At 42.2% G+C, this 24,183-nt stretch overlaps 1 protein-coding gene across 3 annotated transcripts in view; it reads right to left on the bottom strand.

Moving 5' to 3' along the window:
* LOC128689832 (zinc finger protein 271) overlaps positions 1-21,291 on the bottom strand; it is a 38,177-nt gene extending 16,886 nt beyond the window's left edge. For 2 of the 3 annotated variants that reach the window (XM_053778324.2, XM_053778328.2), the window contains exons 1-2: positions 21,152-21,291; positions 16,948-16,996 (exon numbers count right to left, since the gene is read on the bottom strand). The gene's annotated coding sequence lies outside the window, so the exon portion shown is untranslated. Of the gene's footprint in view, positions 1-4,546; positions 4,744-16,947; positions 16,997-21,151 lie in introns of all 3 variants that reach the window. The other variant, XM_053778326.2, reaches the window with a different exon arrangement.
* Between the last annotated feature and the right edge of the window lie 2,892 nt (positions 21,292-24,183).

Here is a 24,183-nt window from a genome sequence, read left to right as displayed (position 1 = left end):
TAAGTTTTCTCTTAGCCCATTGTAATCTGCTAAGCAAAAATCTGGGACCGTTACTGAGTTGTTCCTACTATCATACTTCCATTCAATGTTAAACATAACTGAATTATGGTCGCTTGTGCCGAGTTCCTCTGTAATTTCTAAATTATTAACAAGGGTTTCCTTGTTTGCCAGAACCAAGTCACCTTACATTTACAGAACCATAAATTAAAATATTAACCCCGAACTAAAACACTTTTTTGATAGTTGCAACAGGACCGATAGACAATACCAGACACAAAAATCTCTATGACATTCCTTGTGCCCAGTTAAATCTCTTCAAAAACTCAATGTACATAAAAGATCCAAAAATCTGGAACTCCCTGCCCAAAATCTCTAGAATCACAGACTCACCCACCATTTTCAAAGCAACCATTAAAAAACACCTCATCTCCCTAACACCCCCCCATCATCAGCTATGTGAAAACCACACATTCTTTTTCTGTATCATGACCACATCCAAAACAAAATAAACTTCTCTCTCAATACCTGTAATTCTCCCCATTTCAAATTCAAATTCAAAGTTTATTCTCTATAAAGATTACAATGTTGAATTTACAGAATTTGACACTTACACTCACCCAAATGACTGTAAAAATAAAATTCCTAATACAGTGGACCCTCGGCTAACGATGACTTTGGCTAGCGATAAAATTGGATAGCAGTGCGTTTTAGTGTAAAAATATTGGCTCGCCAACAATGAAAAATCTGGTTAAGAACAATCATCCCAAACGCATCTGCCTGGCCGTCCGGCCTGAGTGCGCCTCAGTTGCCCTGCCTTCAGCTAGTGTGCCATTGTTTGCAAGCCAGGGCGGACGGTTCCATGCATACATTCAATACATTTTGTATTATTCCATTGTTTTTAGGGCTTGTAGCTGCTAAATAAGCCACCATGAGCCCCAAGAAAGCTTCTAGTGCCAACCCTGTGGTAAAAAGGATGAAGTGTACAGTCGAATTGAAGAAAGAGATACTAATTGCAAAGCATGAAAGCTGAGTGCGTGGCTCCAAGCTGGCCCGGTTGTACAACAAACCCCAATCAACCATCGCTACTATCTTGGCCAACAGAAAGGTAATCAAAGAAGCTGTTGCTGCAAAAGGTGAAAATATGCTAACAAAACAGAGATCGCAAATCCTTAAAGATGTGGAGAGACTGTTATTGGTGTGGATCAACGACAAACAATTATCAGGAGATATTGTTTCACAGTCAGTCATATTTGAAAAGGCAAGGTAGTTGCATGACGATTTAATTAAAAAAAAATACCTGGAACTATTGGTGATGTTAGTGAATTTAAGGCCAGCAAAGGTTGGTTTTTTGAGAGATATAAGAATTGTAGGGGCATACACAGTGTGATAAGGCATGGTGAGGCTGCCAGTTGTGACCAAAAAACGGCTGAAAAATATGTGAAGGAATTCAAAGAGTACGTAGACACTGAAAAATTAAAACCCCAACAAGTGTTCAATTGTGACGAAACAGGCCTGTTTTGGAAGAAAATCCCAAACAGGACCTACATTATACAGGAGGAAAAAGCACTGCCAGGACACAAGCCTATGAAAGACAAGCTAACTCTAATGTTTTGTAGTAATGCTAGTGGGGATTGCAAAGTGAAGCCTCTACTCGTGTATCACTCAAACTCCAAGTGTTCAAGAAAACAGTGTCGTCAAGGCTAATTTGTGTGTGATGTGGAGGGCAAACAGTAAGGCATGGGTCACTAGGGACATTTTCCATGATTGGTTCTATCATGTTTTTGGCCCCACTGTGAAAAATTACCTCCTGGAAAATAAATTGGACCTCAAGTGCCTCCTGGTATTAGACAATGCTCCTGCTCATCCTCCAGACTTGCCAGAGTGAATTGCAGGGGAGTTGAGCTTCATCAAAGTGAAGTTTCTACCTCCTAATGCCACTCCTCTCCTCCAGCCCATGGACCAGCAGGTCATTTCAAATTTCAAAAAACTGTACACCAAAGCAGTGTTTCAAAAGTGCTTTGAAGTGACCTCAGACATTGAACTGACCCTATGAGAGTTTTGGAAAGATCACTTTAGTATCCTTAGTTGCATAAACCTTATTGGTAAGGCTTGGGAGGGAGTGACTAACAGGACCTTGAACTCTGCTTGGAGAAAACTGTGGCCACAATGTGTACAAGTTAAGAGAGGTATTTTGAAGGGTTTGGGGCTAACCCTGAGGAGCCTATACCAGTTGTGGTACAATACATACATATTGTGTCATTTGGGAAGTCCATGGGTTGGAGGTTAGTGGGGAGGACGTGGAAGAGTTGGTGGAGGACGACGATGAAGAACTAACCCCTGATGAGCTGCAAGAGCATCTGTAACAGCAAGAGACCACAACTGAGAAAACTGCTTCAGAGGGGATAGAGAGATGGAGGAAGTTGCCTTCTTCAACGATTAAGGACACATGTATAATGTGGACAAAGGTGCAAGCCTTTATACAGGAACATCACCCTGACACAGCTATTGCAAGCTGTGCTGGTGACATTTACAATGACAATGTTGTGACCCATTTTAGGAAAATCTTAAAGGAAGGCCAGGTACAGAGCTCTATGGACAGACTTTTGGTACGACAGAGGTCCTGTGACTGACAAGTTGCTCCCAGTGGCATTAAAAAAAAGAAGGGAAGTAACTCTGGAAAAGGACTTGGTACCTAAAGTACTTATAGAAGGGGATTCACCTTCCAAACACTAATACACCTCCATCATCTCCCCTCCTCCCATCTCATCACTCATCGCTACATCTTCAATAAATGGTAAGTGTCATTTATTCTTCATGTAGTCTTTATTCTGCATGTAGTATTTATTCTTCATGTATCACTGTTTTTTGTGTAGGAAATTGTATATTTCACATGAAAAAAAATTTGTTTTAATACTTTTGGGCATCTGGAACGGATTAATTAGATTTTCATTATTTCTTATGGGGAAAATTAATTCGGCTAACGATAAAATCGGTTAAGGACAAGCTCTCTGGAATGGATTAAATTCGTTAGCCGAGGGTCCACTGTACACGTATAGTTATTGCTTAATTAATCTTAAATTACTCCTAAGTTTGCCTGAAATACTCCTGCCAATATAGAAGCTTTTGTAGAAACAGTGTATCATACTGAAATAAAACAATTCCCATTACTAATTTTACTAACTGTAATACAAGTCCATCATCACAAATCCAGCATCATTGTGACCTGTAGTGTACCGGATTACTGAGTTTGCCGAATTACAGAGTAGTTAGGTTATAATACACTTAATAAAGTTAACCAACTTGACTTACAGAAGAAAGTTCATTGAACATCGGCAAAAATCGAACATTTCCGCTACTCTGAGCTCAATTTCAAGGTAATTTTTGTCGTGACCAATCAAATCATATCTATTTCTGTAATATATCTTCCATTCTGTGAAATGGGACCAAAAAAAAAAAATGAGAATACAACCATAAAAACCATACAAAAATATACCGCTAAGGTGTGCCTAATGACTGAGAAGTGAACTCCATTATTTATCATCCGATTTTTTTCAGTTTTGGTGTATGTTAAGAAGCATCTTTTCATCATGCAATGCCCAAGTTTCAATAAGATAGTCCAACAAACCAGTGAGAAAAAAATATTTACCAAAAATCACATATGGCAAGCCCAAGCCAGGTACTGGAAATATGTCACTCTGTCTGACTTTTTGGGTTATCCTCAGTTCTCTATACATACACTGCTATGTACAATAATCTATGTAACTGTATTTGTGTATACCTGAATAAACCTACTTATTTTCTGAGACATGAGAAAATATGAGCTTCCTCTTTCGCTGTGGTACAACTGAACATGAACCAGACGGCTCATCGCCAGAGGTGGATAGTTGATAGTTGTCTGAGTTTTCAGCACTATTTCTGGTATCCTGGGCATTGCTTTCAGTCACAAATTCCTCAAAACCACGAAATTCATCTTCATTGACACTTCCGTGTTAGAACTATCACTTGGGATGGGAAGAGTCCCAATTCACCGGGGAGTGAGGTATTCCTTACCACTAGGCATGGTGAACAAGGCATACTGAATTGGCACTCCCACAATGCCCTGCAACCTCCCTGAATTTGTTTATACTGTGCACCCTGAGCACACAGACTCATTCTCTCACATGTAGGCCTACTAGCTTTCTCCCAACAGATTCGAAGGCACTAGTATTTTGGCGTAGTATTACAGGACCGACAATGGCTTGCAAGCCAGTGTCTATGGCTCTGATAGTACTGATAATTGTACTAATGTGTACCTGTACCTATCTTACACACTGCTGGCATGCAGGAACATTAAAATCACTATTTGGACACTGAGAATCACCAAACATTGTGGTCTTTGGACATTTCTCATTACACAAGGTGCAACAATTGTCCAACTGTTGTGCTGTAGCTACAAAAACATTCAAACCATAAGTTAATTTTGCTCAAAATTAAGGGTACTGATGGACACCCTGTGATAAGGATTTCATGGATAATACTAAAGTGAATACAGCCTCTCCTCACTTACCGATGTACTCATTTACCGACAACTTGGAGTTATGATGGGTTCTCTGACAAGTTGTTATTATATACTGTATGAGAACTTGGGTCGGCAGCACAGCATCTCAGCATCCAGCATCTTAATCTCCTTACAGCCACTCAGTACACTAGCTTTCACAGTCTCCAAGACTACATATTTGTACAAATTTCCTGTTGTTTTATCCTCTTGGAAGAGAAAAAACAAGAGGAAAATGGAAGACATATAAAAGAAGTTCATTGTAAATGGGTTAGTGATGCATTTCAGCATCAATCTCCAAGACTACATATCTATAAATTTGTACATTATTGTGTATCCCACAGTAGAAGAGAGAGTTAAAAGTGCAGCAGCAATTGGAAGAGAAAAAACAAGAGGAAAATGGAAGAAGTGCAAAAGAAGTTCACAATAAAGGGGTTAGCTGGTGTGTTAGGTTAATTTTAAGCCTGCCCATAATGCTCTGCATACAAGGGGCTTTTGGCATGTTCACCCAACTACTATAATTCATTGTACAACTATGTATCATGTCCAAATAAAATATATGAATATGAATACATGTATATTAATCTGTTCCAGAGAGTCTGCTGAATGGCAAAATTCATGAATGGCGAAATCACAAGAAATAATGGAAATCCAATTAATCCATTTCAGACACACAAAAATATTAACAAAAAAATATTTTTTTTTTTTAAAGATTAAATGTTTTAATTTTGGGTGGTGACACTTTTGAAGTGTCAGTAAAGGGTGATTCCTCGATTAGCGATGAAATCATTTACCGACGGGGTCTTAGGCCCCTATCTCCATCATTAAGTGAGGAGAGGCTGCAATTTCCAAGGGGAATTACAGGAAAATTTACTAGGCTTGCAAGATGCTCTAGGAGACACTGTCACTGCAACCGAAGAGGATCAGGATAATTTCATTAAACCAATATATGTCATGAATAGAAGGCTGATAAAGAGGACAGTTGCACAGGTTGAAGCAAGTTGGAATTGCCTGATTGACTAGGAAGTCATCTAGGTCAACTTCATCAACCTCCAGCCACTTGCAATATAGAAAATTTGGGTTATTTTCCTGATAATTATAATTATAACCTGTCATTAATTAGGTGAATTTGTTTAGTTAAGGAGGATGTGTGTAAAATGGGGAATGCAAATGCAAGCTTATGTTGAGCAAATCCACCTATAATGGAAATGTGCTAGCTTGATCACTAGCACACTCAGCTCACACACTGAGGTTTGGAGTTCGAATCTCCTCTGGTATGGCTGGAAAACATTAGGGACGTGTTTCCATAAGACACCTGCTGTCCGTGTTCACCATCAGTGTAAAATGGGTACCTGGATGTTAGTCGACTGGTGTGGGTCGCAGCCTGGGAAAAAACTGACCTAATTTCCCCGAAATGCTAAGCATAACAAGCGGTTTTCTAGGTAGTAGAATGTCACTGATGTAAGCTAGGCCTGTATACCTTGTACATGTACTTGTAGTAAATAAAGTTATTATACTATATTAGATGTGTAACAGTTAAGGTGCATATTTGGCCACTTCTAATTTAAATGTATTTAGCCACTTCTAATTTAAATATAATAAGAATTAGTATCCTAGGTAGTAGGTTGGTAGACAGCAACTGCCCAGGGAGGTACTACCGTCCTGCCAAGTGAATGTAAAACTGAAGCCTGTAACTGTTTTACACGATGGTAGGATTGCTGGTGTCTTTTTTTTTCTGTCTCATACACATGCAAGATTTCAGGTATGTCTTGCTACTTCTACTTACACTTAGGTCACACTACACATACATGTACAAGCATATATATACACACCCCTTTGGGTTTTCTTCTATTTTCTTTCTAGTTCTTATTATTTTTATTATCACACTGGCCGATTCCCACCAAGGCAGGGTGGCCCGAAAAAGAAAAACTTTCACCATCATTCACTCAAAAGTCTCATCAACTTGGCAAAAGGAATCGCTTCCAACGTGCATTTATCATTGATGTTCATCAAGTAAGTTTATTACAATTTGATTGGCCAAATAAATACTTTGCATCACAAAACAGGTGAGGAAAGTGTCATGCTGTGTTGTGACTCCCACGCTGAACTTCTGTAAATTTATCATAAATGGATTTTGGCTATGTCAGTTCTGAATTTTGTTAGAAGAATTTATTATTATTATCACACTGGCCGATTCCCACCAAGGCAGGGTGGCCCGAAAAAGAAAAACTTTCACCATCATTCACCCCATCACTGTCTTGCCAGAAGGGTGCTTTACACTACAGTTTTTAAACTGCAACATTAACACCCCTCCTTCAGAGTGCAGGCACTGTACTTCCCATCTCCAGGACTCAAGTCCGGCCTGCCGGTTTCAAACCCCCTTCATAAATGTTACTTTGCTCACACTCCAACAGCACGTCAAGTATTAAAAACCATTTGTCTCCATTCACTCCTATCAAACACGTTCACGCATGCCTGCTGGAAGTCCAAGCCCCTCGCACACAAAACCTCCTTTACCCCCTCTCTCCAACCTTTCCTAGGCCGACCCCTACCCCGCCTTCCTTCCACTACAGACTGATACACTCTTGAAGTCATTCTGTTTCGCTCCATTCTCTCTACATGTCCGAACCACCTCAACAACCCTTCCTCAGCCCTCTGGACAACAGTTTTGGTAATCCCGCACCTCCTCCTAACTTCCAAACTACGAATTCTCTGCATTATATTCACACCACACATTGCCCTCAGACATGACATCTCCACTGCCTCCAGCCTTCTCCTCGCTGCAACATTCATCACCCATGCCTCACACCCATATAAGAGCGTTGGTAAAACTATACTCTCATACATTCCCCTCTTTGCCTCCAAGGACAAAGTTCTTTGTCTCCACAGACTCCTAAGTGCACCACTCACTCTTTTCCCCTCATCAATTCTATGATTCACCTCATCTTTCATAGACCCATCCGCTGACACGTCCACTCCCAAATATCTGATTACATTCACCTCCTCCATACTCTCTCCCTCCAATCTGATATTCAATCTTTCATCACCTAATCTTTTTGTTATCCTCATAACCTTACTCTTTCCTGTATTCACTTATAATTTTCTTCTTTTGCACACCCTACCAAATTCATCCAACCAATCTCTGCAACTTCTCTTCAGAATCTCCCAAGAGCACAGTGTCATCAGCAAAGAGCAGCTGTGACAACTACCACTTTGTGTGTGATTCTTTATCTTTTAACTCCACACCTCTTGCCAAGACCCTCGCATTTACTTCTCTCACAACCCCATCTATAAATATATTAAACAACCACGGTGACATCACACATCTTTGTCTAAGGCCTATTTTTACTGGGAAAAAATTTCCCTCTTTCCTACATACTCTAACTTGAGCCTCACTATCCTCTTAAAAACTCTTCACTGCTTTCAGTAACCTACCTCTTACATCATTATTATTATTATAATCAAAAAGAAGCGCTAAGCCACAAGGGCTATACAGCGCTGCAGGGTAGGGAAGGAAGCAAGGGAATTGGATGGCAGAAGGGAGGGGGGATGATCAGCAGGTTACAGAAAACAGCGGGGCAGGGGATAGTACGGGGGTAGAGGGTAGCAAGAGATTCAAGTAGAAAGGGCTGAAAGTATCAGAATTTGTGAAGTAAGTCAGTTGTTGTCAAAAAGTCAATGAGAGAGTCCGGATGAAAGGTGGGTCCATCAGCGAGAAAGGAAGGTAAAGAGAGAGCAGTGGGGCGAAGACGACGACAGAGGTAAATTCTGCGTGCTCGTTGATAAAGTGGGCAGTCCAACAGAATGTGGCTGACTGATATTGGAGCTTGGCAATTCTCACAGAGAGGAGCAAGACGCCTCTCCATGAGATATCCATGAGTAAGACGAGTATGGCCAATGCGAAGACGGGAGAGAGTAGTCTCCCAACCTCGACACTGGTGATAAGAAGACGGCCAGTAACCTATACTCGGTTTAATAGACTGAAGTTTGTTGCCGAGCATAGTAGACCAACGTTGTTGCCAACGGGTGTGAAGGTGGGAAGATATTACAGCAAAATAGTCCGTACATGGAATACCTCTATAAGAAACTGGTAGGTCATGTACTGCTGACCGCGCAGCAGTGTCTGCCTGTTCATTGCCCTGTACGTCAACATGACCAGGGACCCAACAAAAAACAATATCTTTATGCTTAGTAAAGATGCGGCGTAGCCAAAGTTGGATACGGAGGACTAAGGGGTGAGGTGTATCAAATTTTTGTATAGCCTGTAAAGCACTAAGGGAGTCTGAGACAACCACAAATGATGACACAGGCATAGATGCAATACGGATAAGTGCTGTAAGGATGGCATATAATTCAGCAGTAAAAATACTAGCTGAAGATAGTAAATGCCCTTGTACGACGCTGTCCGGAAACACTGCTGCAAATCCTACGCCGTCAGAAGACTTAGAGCCATCTGTGTACACAGCAATGGCATGAGAATGAGAGTGAAAGTGGTCAAGAAAAAGAGAGCGGGAAGCGACCGTAGACAGTTGGGCTTTCGAGCAAGGGAGGGAGAAAGAACAGACTCGAACAGCTGGAACTTCCCAGGGGGGTAGGGAAAAGTGAGATGCTACATGTACATAGAAAGGTGGTAGTTGAAGAGAAGACAAGAGCGAATGAAGGCGAAGAGAGAAGGGACGGAGTAAGCAGGGGCGGCGAACAAATAAAGAATGTCTACTAATATCAGTGACCATTCTATAAATGGAAGGATTGCGGAGATCATGAGAGCGTACATAGTAGCGCAGGCAATGGGCATCACGGCGATCGGATAAGGATGGAACGTTCGCTTCTGCATAGAGGCTTTCGACAGGGGAAGAGCGAAAAGCACCAAGGCATAAACGTAATCCTTGGTGATGAATGGGGTTAAGGCTAGAGAGAGTAGCAGGAGATGCCGCTGAATAGATCTGGTCACCATAATCAAGTTTCGATAAAATAAGGGTGGAATGTAGGTGAAGGAGGGTTCGACGATCAGCTCCCCACGAAAGATGAGCAAGGGTTTTAAGAAGGTTCAGCCGGCTGTGACAAGTTGCCTTCAGAGAGGTAATGTGAGGTTTCCAGGATAACCTACGATCAAAGAGGAGGCCCAGAAACTTGACTGTATCACGTTCAGGGATACGGGAGCCATAGAGGTACAAAGGATGATCGGAGATGACAGAGCGTCTAGTGAAAGTGATTTGGTGGGTTTTAGTGCTGGAAAATTTAAACCCATGTGTGGTGGCCCAATTGGAAACACGGTCGACTGCATGCTGGAGAGAAACTGTAAGGAGGTGACAGTCAGCGCCTGCACAGGCAATAGCGAAGTCATCAACATAGAGTGATGACCAAATATTTGATGGAAGACTAGAGGCCAAATCATTAATAGCAAGGAGAAAAAGTGTTGTGCTCAGAACACATCCCTGGGAGACACCTTCAGCTTGGATAAAGTCCGGGGAGAGCACATTATTAACCCGAACACGGAAATGCCTGTCAGTTAAAAAGTTCTTAAGGAAGGATGGTAGATTGCCTCGAAGGCCTAAGGAGTGGGCTTGGGCTAAAATATTATACCTCCAAGTTGTGTCATATGCCTTCTCAAGGTCAAAAAATATGGCAATAACTGAGTGGTTATTCGCAAAGGCATTACGAACATACGTATCCAAGCGCAGTAAGGGGTCTATGGTAGAACGTCCCTTACGAAAGCCATATTGACGAGTGGAGAGACTGTTGTGTGTCTCTAAATACCACACTAAACGTCTATTTACTAGACGTTCCATTACTTTGCAAACTGCACTGGTAAGAGCAATGGGACGATAGTGGGAGGTTTCATGTCCCGTAGTGCCTGGTTTGCGGAAAGGGAGAACAATGGCGGATTTCCACAGCTGTGGAAGAACTCCTTGTGACCAAATAAGATTGTAAAGGCGTAATAGGACTGCAAGGGCTGACTGATGTAAATGTTGTAGCATACGAATATGAATGTCGTCGGGCCCAGCTGCCGATGATCGACAAGCTGAGAGTGTTGCCTCCAGTTCTTGAAGTGTAAAAGGCACATTATACTGTTCTTCTCTGAGAGAAGAAAAGTCCAAGGGTGCTAACTCTCTGGCAGACTTTGAGGAAAGAAATGAGGGGCATAGATGGAGTCCCTGAGAAATACGGACCAGATGATTGCCAATTTCATTGGCAACATCTAGTGGGTTTGCTATATCAACACCGGCAACCCGCAGAACAGGAGCCGGGTCAGGAGAATATTTACCACTCAGTTTTCGTACTTTTTTCCAGACTGCACTCATAGAGGAAGCAGAGGTGATGGTGGAGACATAATCTCGCCAGCAAGTGCGTTTAGCGTCACGGATGACACGGCGAGCGATCGCACGCTTCTGTTTAAAATCAAGGAGTCGCTCTGTGGTTCTATTGTACCGGTACCTGCCCCATGCAGCGCGTTTCAAACGTACTGCACGAGCACAAGCAGGAGACCACCAAGGCACGCATTTCTGAGAATGCCTGCCCGAAGTTTGGGGTATAGAATGAGAAGCTGCGGTGAAAACGGAGGACGAGAAGAGGTGTAAAAGCTCATCGATGGAGGACGAAGAAGGAACCTCTTTAAAAACAGTCAGGTGTGAGTAAAGGTTCCAATTTGCCCGATTAAATTGCCAGCGTGGGGTGCGAAGAGGTGGCGAATATGAAGGGGAAGTAAGAATGATTGGGAAATGATCACTGTCATGTAAGTCCGGGAGAACAGACCAAGTGAAGTCTAATGCGGCGGAGGAAGAGCAAACTGAGAGATCGATGCAAGAGAGAGTATGAGTCCGAGGATCAAAATGGGTGTGAGTACCTGTATTTAAAACATGGAGGGGGTGGGTGGCAAGAAAAGCCTCTAACTGAATTCCACGGGAATCACAGTGAGACCCCCCCCAGAGGAAATGGTGGGCATTAAAATCACCAAGTAACAGAATCGGTGGCGGTAATGACGAAACAAGGAAGGCAAAATCCGGAATAGATAATGCCCGAGAAGGAGAGAGATATAAAGAACAGAGCGTATACCACCTATGTAAGTGGATACGGGCTGCTGTGTAATGCAGCGAAGTATGAACAAATAGCTGATGGTACGGAATATCAGTGCGGAGAAGAAGGGCACTTTCATTAAAGGTCCCATCAGGAAAAGGATCTGAAGAATACAATAAATTATAGCCTGAGATGTGAGAAATAACAGCAGAGTGTAATTTTGGTTTCTGTAAGCAAACACCAACAGGGGCAAACTGGGAGAGTAACATCTGAAGCTCACCCCGATTACCCCTGAGGCCGCGTATATTCCACTGTAAAAAGGCCATGATTGGCAATGATAAAGATACTTGAAATCCGCAGGTAAGGGTTCCTACGGACTAGAAGGGTTAGAAAAGTCCACATGCGGAGGCAGTGGAAAATGTTCAAGCAGTGAAGGAACGGTGCGCTGTGAAGAAAGGAGTTGCGCAGATGGAGCAGAGGAGAGAGAAAGAGCGGAAGGTGGATCAGTGTCCATTGATGGTTTGGTCTCTGCAATATATTCAGAGATTGCTTCAAGTGTTTCAGAATTCAGAGATGTCGTATGGGAGACAATATTGGGAATGGTAGGGGGAGGATGAGTAAAGATTGGAACTGTATTGGACTGTACCAAGGTAGGGGGGGGCGAAAGGGTGGAGGGAACTGGAGAAGCGTGGCAGGGGACAGAAGAGACAGGAACCTGGGAGGTGGCAGAAGAGGAAGAAACTTGGGAGGGAACAGGGGAGGAAGGTACATTACGAGGAGGAGGGTGAACCTCTGCACTTGTAACTGAGCCAGTGAGAGGGGAAGAACTAGGGACAGAGACAGGGAGGGTAAAATGAGGAGGTGGAAGATGGGTAGGAGGTGTTACCGGACCTTTTTTTGACTTTTGAGAAGTAGAGGGACGATTGGGAAGAGGTGTCGTACGAGGTCTAGTCGATACTGAGGCTTGTAAGAGAGAACTCGAAGAAGCGAGATTAGACTGAGGCGTTGAAGTAGGGACGTCTGAGCCGAGGACAGCAAAAGGATTAGATACAGGAGTGATTATGGGAGAGGTAACCACAGAGGTGGGTATAGAAGATGGGATACCAGAAGTGGGGGGACGTTTTGAAACACGGGAATAAGAAACACGTGGGAGTCTCCCTTGGAGGCGGAGATGAGAAACTGCCATGGCATAAGGGAGACCTTCTGTCTCTTTGAGGTAACGGATTTCCCGCTCGTTTAAATAGACCTGACAACGGCGAGAGTACGAAGGGTGAGCCTCATGACAGTTAAGGCAAGAGGGAGATCGATTGCAAAACGTATTAGAATGGTCATCGGCACCACAGACTGGGCATTCGGCGATAGATCTGCAATATTTCGCTGGATGGCCAAATCGCCAGCAATTTCTACACTGTTGTGGTGTAGGGATCACCTTTCGAACTTGTAACCGATGTCCTGCTATATAAACTGAGGATGGGAGTTCTCGGCTGTCAAAAGTTAAACGAGCCACATTGCTAGGGTATCGTCTCCGCCCACGGGCAGGAAGAACGTAAGTGTCTACCTTGAGGATTGGGAGATCTTGGAGTTCCAGCTGTTCTAGAATGTCGGTGCCACATGTCTGGAAATTTTGTTGAACTATGGTATGGGGCAGAATGACGGTACCACTACAGGAATTGAGGGAATGATGTTTTTCAAGGGTGACAGGAACAGTATCTATATGGGAAAGACGAGAGAGCTCACGAGCCTGGGTAGCATTCTGTACAGTAATGATGCGCGTACCGCTCTTAAGAGCATGAAAAGAAATATCTTTACTAACATGGCGTAGGAGTGCCTTGCCAATACTATGGTCAGAAAGATAGGCAGTAGAGGAAGTTGGTCGTAAAGTGAAGAATTTAGTCCACTGTTCAGTCTGAAACTGAGCGTGGAAAGGTAGTGAAGGACGTGTCGATCGTTTCTGAGAAGAACGAGAAGGTGAGGGTGGAGAAGTATCATCAGCAGGTAATTGTCGTTGACGTTTAGGCTTGGGACCAGAGTTGGTCCGACGTGGAACGGGTCGGCGATTTGAAAATTGCCGCACCGTAGAGGGAGAGGCCGGAAGCATAGTCAGAGGAGAGCGAAGGTCTGATAAATCGAAGGAGTCAGTCGAGGCCTCAGTACCTGAAGCGGGTGAGGAAACAACACCGGCAATAGGTACAGAGGCATGAGGAATGTCTGAGGAGTGGTCCAAAGACGAGGCGGGGTCAGAACGGGGTGCGGTATCAAGAAGGGGCCCGGGGGTACCAGGTTCATGGACTAGGGCTGCCATGGTTAGGTTACTTCTTTCTTTTTGTTTTTAAGAAAAAAAAAGAAAGAAGAAAAGAAAATAAAAATAAAAAAAAAAAGAAAAAACAAGGGGGGACCGGGGAGGGATAGTTCCTAGGAGGAATGAAAGGGCCAGAAATCTCCCTCCGCGCCCAAGAGGACCTCAGCACCGCAAGTAGTGCAGATGCAGCATGGAACCCGTGCCATACCCTACCCATCATGCTAGTAAACTAACAATCCGGGATAGCAACCTCACATCTGCCGAGCTACCTCGGTGGACAAAAGAGAGGGCGGCCGGATATCCGCCACAAAGCATACCTCCTTCGGCCACCACCCCCGGAATCCGAAAGGTGGCTTCCAGAGATACACTCGTCGCCCGAAAGACACCCAAAGCTACTCCGGGATACCGGAGAGGGATCGGGACATCCCCAGGCGATCCAGATTCCATGGCAAACTACGCCACCGCTAAGAACCTCAACGGAATGGGATGGACCCCGGTATCCTTTCTCCTACCCAGGAACTAGCGCGCCTGTGGGAGAAATCCCAAAGGACAAAAAGAGGAAGGGCAAAAGGGAGGAGTGGGGAAGAGGAGGAGGAAAGGAAAAAGGGGAGGATGGGGAGGATGGGATAGGGGAGGGGAGATTGGGGGGTAATTAGGTTCGGTCTGAGGAAGAAGACCGATAGGTCTAATTCCTCAGACCAAGAGCCTCTTCACCACGCCAAGGAGCCCCCCTTGAAGAGGCTCTTACATCATACACTTGCAACATCTGCCACATTGCCCCCCTATCCACCCTGTCATATGCCTTTTCCAAATCCATAAATGCCACAAAGGCCTCTTTAGCCTTATCTAAATACTGTTCACTTATATGTTTCACTGTAAACACCTGGTCCACACACCCCCTACCTTTCCTAAAGCCTCCTTGTTCATCTGCTATCCTATTCTCCGTCTTACTCTTAATTCTTTCAATAATAACTCTACCATACACTTTACCAGGTATACTCAGCAGACTTATCCCCCTATAATTTTTGCACTTTCTTTTATCCCCTTTGCCTTTATACAAAGGAACTATGCATGCTCTCTGCCAATCCCTAGGTACCTTACCCTCTTCCATACATTTATTAAATAATTGCACCAACCACTCCAAAACTATATCCCCACCTGCTTTTAACATTTCTATCTTTATCCCATCAATCCCGGCTGCCTTACCCCCTTTCATTTTACCTACTGCCTCACGAACTTCCCCCACACTCACAACTGGCTCTTCCTCACTCCTACAAGATGTTATTCCTCCTTGTCCTATACACGAAATCACAGCTTCCCTATCTTCATCAACATTTAACAATTCCTCAAAATATTCCCTCCATCTTCCCAATACCTCTAACTCTCCATTTAATAACTCTCCTCTCCTATTTTTAACTGACAAATCCATTTGTTCTCTAGGCTTTCTTAACTTGTTAATCTCACTCCAAAACTTTTTCTTATTTTCAACAAAATTTGTTGATAACATCTCACCCACTCTCTCATTTGCTCTCTTTTTACATTGCTTCACCACTCTCTTAACCTCTCTCTTTTTCTCCATATACTCTTCCCTCCTTGCATCACTTCTACTTTGTAAAAACTTATATGCTGACTTTTTCTCCCTTACTACTCTCTTCACATCATCATTCCACCAATCGCTCCTCTTCCCTCCTGCACCTACTTTCCTGTAACCACAAACTTCTGCTGAACACTCTAACACTACAATTTTAAACCTACCCCATACCTCTTCGACCCCATTGCCTATGCTCTCATTAGCCCATCTATCCTCCAATAGCTGTTTATATCTTACCCTAACTGCCTCCTCTTTTAGTTTATAAACCTTCACCTCTCTCTTCCCTGATACTTCTATTCTCCTTGTATCCCATCTACCTTTTACTCTCAGTGTAGCTACAACTAGAAAGTGATCTGATATATCTGTGGCCCCTCTATAAACATGTACATCCTGAAGTCTACTCAACAGTCTTTTATCTACCAATACATAATCCAACAAACTACTGTCATTTCGCCCTACATCATATCTTGTATACTAATTTATCCTCTTTTTCTTAAAATATGTATTACCTATAACTAAACCCCTTTCTATACAAAGTTCAATCAAAGGGCTCCCATTATCATTTACACCTGGCACCCCAAACTTACCTACCACACCCTCTCTAAAAGTTTCTCCTACTTTAGCATTCAGGTCCCCTACCACAATTACTCTCTCACTTGGTTCAAAGGCTCCTATACATTCACTTAACATCTCCCAAAATCTCTCTCTCTCCTCTGCATTCCTCTCTTCTCCAGGTGCATACACGCTTATTATGACCCACTTCTCGCATCCAACCTTTACTTTAATCCACATAATTCTTGAATTTACACATTCATATTCTCTTTTCTCCTTCCATAACTGATCATTCAACATTACTGCTACCCCTTCCTTTGTTAGAAGAACTGCATATAAAAAAACATACAGTCCACACTCTAGCACTGATAATAATAAATAATGAAATTACTGAAAGTGAGGTTATGTATATCAATGACTAGTTTTATACACAGGAGTGCCCCACATATACAGCACCCTCTTTTTGGTGTTTCCACACTTTTGCTGGCTTTCAACTGAGCCAGTGCTCATAATGCTCGGTGCTTTTATTGTTCTTCTCCCATTTTCAAACAAAACTGCGTAAGAGAAGGGCGGCCAGCACCATATTTTAAGGTAAGTACTGTACATACTGTGTATACATTTCACTTTGTTTTTTATGCCTAGATGTATTGGGCACTTAATATACAATAGTGTAAACACATTATCAGGCATTTAGATGAATTCGATAATGAAAAAATCGCTCCTTTTTCACCTCATGGGAATTTTCCAGTATAATATTATATTTGTCAATGTAGAGAAGACATAATACCCATTTTATCACAGCCCTAAGATCTCACTCTGGGTGTGAGTGGCTGCATTAACTGTAGGTGCAATAAGACAGGATGTGGATGCTCGTGGCTTGACTTATAGTGTCCTTAACTCACACTGGCATCGGTAGCAACACTGGCATGTTACCTTACACCTGCTGTCCATGCTCACCTAGCAGTAAGTAGGTACTTGGGAGTTAGTCGCTGTCGTGGGTTGCATCCTGGAAGACAAGATTAACTTAGTATGACAAAATATTGTGTATAACCAGGGTCTTTCTATAAAGCATATCAGTAATGTCAACCAGGTCTGTATCAAGAGTAATAAGAGTATCAAGTGTATGAAGAGTATCAAGAGTACAAAGTGCATGAATAGTATCAAGAGTACAAAGTGTATGAAGAGTATCAAGAGTACAAAGTGTATGAAGAGTGTCAAGATTACAAAGTGTATGAAGAGTATCAAGAGTACAAAGTGTGTCAAGAGTATCAAGAGTACAAAGTGTATCAAGAGTACAAAGTGTATCAAGAGTACAAAGTGTAGCAAGAGTACAAAGTGTATCAAGAGTACAAAATGTATCAAGAGTGTATCAATACTTTATTTATTTATTAATTTGAGCATGATACATAGAAGTACAAAGAAATACAGTGGTTAAGTGTAACATGCCAAAGCCCCTTGTATGCAGAGCATTATGGGCAGGCTTAAAATTAACTTAAAAGATTAACTAAGCACTGATATATTCAGTATTAAACATTGCTGTAAACAAATGAGTATTACAAAGACAGGTCATATGGTCATTTACTGTGTTGCTGAGCATTCATTAGAATGGAGTATTCTGTTAGGTAATGTAATTAAAAATAACAAAGTTTGATTGGGTCACAGGTTAAACATTTATGAGATACAATTATTCAGTATTTATTTAGTTGTGGGTGAGTAAGTGATTTTTAAGAAGAGACTTTAATTTATAAACAGATAGTGTTTCTTTTATATTCACAGGTAATGAATTCCAGATTTTTTGGCCTTTTATGTGCATTGAGTTTTTACATAGTGTGAGATGGACACGAGGAACATCAAAGAGTGACCTGTGCCTTGTGTTATGGTCATATGTTATGTTGAGGTTAGTAAGGAGACTTTTGAGGGGAGGGTTTATATCCGAGTTAAGTGTTCTATGTATGTAGTAGGTGCAATAATAAGTATGGATGTTTTGTATGGTGAGTAGGTTTAGTGTTTTGAATATTGGTGGAGTGTGCTGCCTGTAGTGGGAATTTGTTATCATTTTGACTGCAGCCTTTTGTTGGGTAATTAATGGTCTGAGATGGTTTATTGTTGTTGAGCCCCATGTGGAAAATACTGTTTATTTTCCGGAAATACGGTAATTTATAGGCAAATAGATGGCCTATATTGTATTTAATAAAAATTATCAAAAATGGGAAATTGAGCCTGCGTCTGCGCAGAAGGAGTCGCCATTTTGTTTGAATTGAATAACAGACGTTGTGAGTAATGGGAAGAATTTTTCGTGCTCTAGAGGTTAAATTTGGGCTGACACCTCTCAAATAGGAGGTGAAATTGTTGGATGTGCATTCCTGCATGACTTGAGATATCAGGTGACTGGACAAGACAGCTCCAGGAACCTCAGATAAATCTGTTATGTTATAACTCTGGCCAGTTATTTTCATGTATAGACAGAGGTTTTCTGAGTATGATACACCTTGATTTCCAGTCAAATTGGTGAGTGTTATGATTAAGATATATTCTCCTTCTGTTATATAAATGTGTATTAATATATAATCATTTTTTAATTTAATATACAGTCCACAAATTTTTATATTTACCAGCATTCCTGGTGATGTATATTTCATTTATGATTAATAGGTCCAGAGCAACTTGTGGATATGACAGTGGTAGGTATCGAAGGGGGACATTTTTTGCGACCTAGGTGTCCCAAATTCCTACTTGTCTAACTGATAAATAATAATTATCTGTTCGTTTACTGTTATGTACATAAGGATACATTCAGATAAATGCAATTTTCCACACCCCATGCACAAATTCCATAGGTGAGATAGGGGTAAATAAGGGAGTGATATAGGGCCAGGAAGGCTGACTGTGGAACATAGTACCGTATCTTTGATAGTATGCCTACGGTCTTGGAAATTTTCTTGGAAATTTTGTTGGGTAATTAATGGTCTGAGATGGTTTATTGTTGTTGAGCCCCATGTGGAAAATACTGTTTATTTTCCGGAAATACGGTAATTTATAGGCAAATAGATGGCCTATATTGTATTTAATAAAAATTATCAAAAATGGGAAATTGAGCCTGCGTCTGCGCAGAAGGAGTCGCCATTTTGTTTGAATTGAATAACAGACGTTGTGAGTAATGGGAAGAATTTTTCGTGCTCTAGAGGTTAAATTTGGGCTGACACCTCTCAAATAGGAGGTGAAATTGTTGGATGTGCATTCCTGCATGACTTGAGATATCAGGTGACTGGACAAGACAGCTCCAGGAACCTCAGATAAATCTGTTATGTTATAACTCTGGCCAGTTATTTTCATGTATAGACAGAGGTTTTCTGAGTATGATACACCTTGATTTCCAGTCAAATTGGTGAGTGTTATGATTAAGATATATTCTCCTTCTGTTATATAAATGTGTATTAATATATAATCATTTTTTAATTTAATATACAGTCCACAAATTTTTATATTTACCAACATTCCTGGTGATGTATATTTCATTTATGATTAATAGGTCCAGAGCAACTTGTGGATATAACAGTGGTAGGTATCGAAGGGGGACATTTTTTGCGACCTAGGTGTCCCAAATTCCTACTTGTCTAACTGATAAATAATAATTATCTGTTCGTTTACTGTTATGTACATAAGGATACATTCAGATAAATGCAATTTTCCACACCCCATGCACAAATTCCATAGGTGAGATAGGGGTAAATAAGGGAGTGATATAGGGCCAGGAAGGCTGACTGTGGAACATAGTACCGTATCTTTGATAGTATGCCTACGGTCTTGGAAATTTTCTTGGAAATCTGTTGTACAAAGTGTATCAAGTGTATCAAGAGTACAAAGTGTATCAAGAGTACAAAGAGTATCAAGTGTATCAAGAGTATCAAGTGTATCAAGAGTACAAAGAGTATCAAGTGTATCAAGAGTACAAAGAGTATCAAGTGTATCAAGAGTACAAAGTGTATCAAGAGTATCAAATGTATCAAGAGTATCAAGTGTATCAAGAGTATCAAGAGTACAAAGTGTATCAAGAGTATCAAGTGTATCAAGAGTACAAAGTGTATCAAGAGTATCCAGTGCATCAAGAGTACAAAGTGTATCAAGAGTACAAAGTGTATCAAGAGTATCAAGTTCATCAAGAGTACAAAGTGTATCAAGAGTACAAAGTGTATCAAGAGTATCAAGAGTACAAAGTGTATCAAGTGTATCAAGAGTACAAAGTGTATCAAGTGTATCAAGAGTACAAAGTGTATCAAGAGTATCAAGTGTATCAAGAGTACAAAGTGTATCAAGAGTATCCAGTGTATCAAGAGTACAAAGTGTATCAAGAGTATCAAGTTTATCAAGAGTACAAAGTGTATCAAGAGTACAAAGTGTATAAAGTTTATCAAGAGCATCAAGAATACAAAGTGTATCAAGAGTATCAAGAGTATCAAGTGTATCAAGAGTACAAAGTGTATCAAGAGTACAGTGTATCAAGAGTACAAAGTGTATCAAGAGCATCAAGTGTATCAAGAGTACAAAGTGTATCAAGAGTATCAAGAGCATCAAGTGTATCAAGAGTACAAAGTGTATCAAGAGTACAAAGTGTATCAAGAGTATCAAGAGCATCAAGTGTATCAAGAGTACAAAGTGTATCAAGAGTACAAAGTGTATCAAGAGTATCAAGCACTTTGCAGGAAATACATAAGTGTAGAGGGTGACCTAGTAGCCATAAATGGTGTAGGACTCCTGGATGGTCGTCAGTTACTACCAGTAAATTACCCAATACGCTCGTCAATAACATCTCAGTAAATTCTGAACAATGCAAGTAATATTCCCCAAAGAAATAGTTATTAAAGAGTAATCATAATGTTAGTGAAGTAGTGTCGGCCATGTTGGGAGGCCAGCAACAGCCTCTCCATGAACTAGCATTGTACACACATAAAATATTAATTACATTGTTTGATATGATATGCAGGTGTAATAATGATATGATATACAGGTATAACAATGTACAGGTCCTTGTGTTGACATGAGCAACCAAACAAGAGAGAAAACTTGCAACGAAGGAACACAAATATTTTCGGTTTTCTGGCTCCCGTACAGCTTATTACTTAATATAATTTTATGAAAGAGAGAGAGAGAGAGTGTGTGTTACCTGCAACACCAACACACAATACTCAAGTGATCCTCCAGATGAGAACAACTACAAGATAACAGCTGAACTTGTGAAAGTAATTATTGTTGTTGTTGTGATAGAGAGCCATCACGCAAACCTTGCTACCTCTTGTTGTACCATCTTGGCCTCTTGTTGTACCATCTTGGCCTCTTGTACCACCATGGCCTCTTGTTGTACCACCATGGCTTCTTGTTGTACCATCTTGGCCTCTTGTACCACCATGGCCTCTTGTTGTACCATCTTGGCCTCTTGTTGTACCACCCTGGTCTCTTGTTGTACCATTTTGGCCTCTTGTTGTACCATCTTGGTCTCTTGTTGTACCACCCTGGTCTCTTGTTGTACCATTTTGGCCTCTTGTTGTACCATCTTGGCCTCTTGTACCACCATGGCCTCTTGTTGTACCACCATGGCTTCTTGTTGTACCATCTTGGCCTCTTGTACCACCATGGCCTCTTGTTGTACCACCCTGGCCTCTTGTACCATCTTGGCCTCTTGTACCGCCATGGCCTCTTGTTGTACCACTCTGGTCTCTTGTTGTACCATCTTGGCCTCTTGTACCACCATGGCCTCTTGTTGTACCACCCTGGTCTCTTGTACCATTTTGGCCTCTTGTTGTACCATCTTGGCCTCTTGTACCATCATGGCCTCTTGTACCACCATGGCTTCTTGTTGTACCATCTTGGCCTCTTGTACCACCATGGCCTCTTGTTGTACCACCCTGGCCTCTTGTACCATCTTGGCCTCTTGTACCGCCATGGCCTCTTGTTGTACCACTCTGGTCTTTTGTTGTACCATCTTGGCCTCTTGTACCACCATGGCCTCTTGTTGTACCACCCTGGCCTCTTGTTGTACCATCTTGGCCTCTTGTACCACCATGGCCTCTTGTTGTACCACCCTGGCCTCTTGTTGTACCACCCTGGTCTTGTTGTACCACCCTGGGCTCTTGTTGTACCATTTTGGCCTCTTGTTGTACCATCTTGGCCTCTTGTACCATCATGGCCTCTTGTACCACCATGGCTTCTTGTTGTACCATCTTGGCCTCTTGTACCACCATGGCCTCTTGTTGTACCACCCTGGCCTCTTGTACCATCTTGGCCTCTTGTACCGCCATGGCCTCTTGTTGTACCACTCTGGTCTTTTGTTGTACCATCTTGGCCTCTTGTACCACCATGGCCTCTTGTTGTACCACCCTGGCCTCTTGTTGTACCATCTTGGCCTCTTGTACCACCATGGCCTCTTGTTGTACCACCCTGGCCTCTTGTTGTACCACCCTGGTCTTGTTGTACCACCCTGGCCTCTTGTTGTACCACCCTCGCTTCTTCTTGTACCACCCTGGTCTCTTGTTGTACCACCCTGGCCTCTTGTTGTACCACCCTGGCCTCTTGTTGTACCACCCTGGCCTCTTGTTGTACCACTCTGGTCTCTTGTTGTACCATCTTGGCCTCTTGTACCACCATGGCCTCTTGTTGTACCACCCTGGCCTCTTGTTGTACCACCCTGGCCTCTTGTTGTACCACCCTGGCCTCTTGTTGTACCACTCTGGTCTCTTGTTGTACCACCCTGGCCTCTTGTTGTACCACTCTGGTCTCTTGTTGTACCATCTTGGCCTCTTGTACCACCATGGCCTCTTGTTGTACCACCCTGGCCTCTTGTTGTACCACACTGGCCTCTTGTTGTACCACCCTGGTCTTCTTGTACCACCCTGGTCTCTTGTTGTACCACCCTGGCCTCTTGTTGTACCACCCTGGCCTCTTGTTGTACCACACTGGCCTCTTGTTGTACCACCCTGGCCTCTTGTTGTACCACCCTGGCCTCTTGTTGTACCACCCTGGCCTCTTGTTGTACCACTCTGGTCTCTTGTTGTACCATCTTGGCCTCTTGTACCACCATGGCCTCTTGTTGTACCACCCTGGCCTCTTGTTGTACCACACTGGCCTCTTGTTGTACCACCCTGGTCTTCTTGTACCACCCTGGTCTCTTGTTGTACCACCCTGGCCTCTTGTTGTACCACCCTGGCCTCTTGTTGTACCACACTGGCCTCTTGTTGTACCACCCTGGCCTCTTGTTGTACCACCCTGGTCTCTTGTTGTACCACCTTGGTCTCTTGTTGTACCACCATGGCCTCTTGTTGTACCACCCTGGTCTATTGTTGTACCACCATGGCCTCTTGTTGTACCGCCCTGGTCTCTTGTTGTTACAAAAAACGCGATTCTAAAAGCTTAGAGATCTCCAGTGAATACTAGAAAGGACTGCCCTTCTAGCATCCAGCCTGTTACTGGGTTTTCGTAACAAGTAGTCAGTATCCTTGTCCAATTATCCATTAGAATTCAGTATGATTCAATAGTGCTTCAGGATTACAACTGGTAGGCTACTAACTAGAGAAATTAAAATTTAATAAATTTATTAAGTCTAGAGGTATATTATCAAATTAAATTAAATTAAATTAATCACAGTAATCAAAATAATATCACTTCTCTCGAGTACAATATTATTGTGGTGAAAACACATATCACATTTATAATTCTTAAGTACCGTCTGGTACATTAACATTTAATAAGATATTACAAATATGTACAAGTAATTTTGTGTATGTGTGTAAGTGCTCTAAGTAGTTCGCTATGTCTCACGACTCGACTAGACTTAAACAAGTGTCTGACAAAGTCCTCAAATAAACTAACTTCTTGACCGACTGGCAACCAGAACAGTCTGCTTGAACAAAAATGAATGCTAAGCCCAATAGCAATACAACAAGCAACTGCGACACAATCAGGACTGTTTGCAAATCTTACCGCGGATTGCCATTCTATATCAACTAAGTCACGCCGCTATTCTTATGAGGATCGGATGTTCATTGAGAAAGAAACTCAGAGGCTGCTGAAGGAGGGTATTATAGAACCGAGTAATTCCCCTTGGCGTGCACAGGTTGTTGTTGTTAAAGATGATTATAGGAAACGGAGACTGGCTATCGATTACTCTGAGACAATCAACAAATTTACACTTCTTGATGGGTA

The sequence above is a fragment of the Cherax quadricarinatus genome, chromosome 22 (genome assembly GCF_038502225.1).
Source record: "Cherax quadricarinatus isolate ZL_2023a chromosome 22, ASM3850222v1, whole genome shotgun sequence".
Taxonomy (NCBI): domain Eukaryota; kingdom Metazoa; phylum Arthropoda; class Malacostraca; order Decapoda; family Parastacidae; genus Cherax; species Cherax quadricarinatus.
This window is presented reverse-complemented; position numbering and strand designations above follow the sequence as displayed.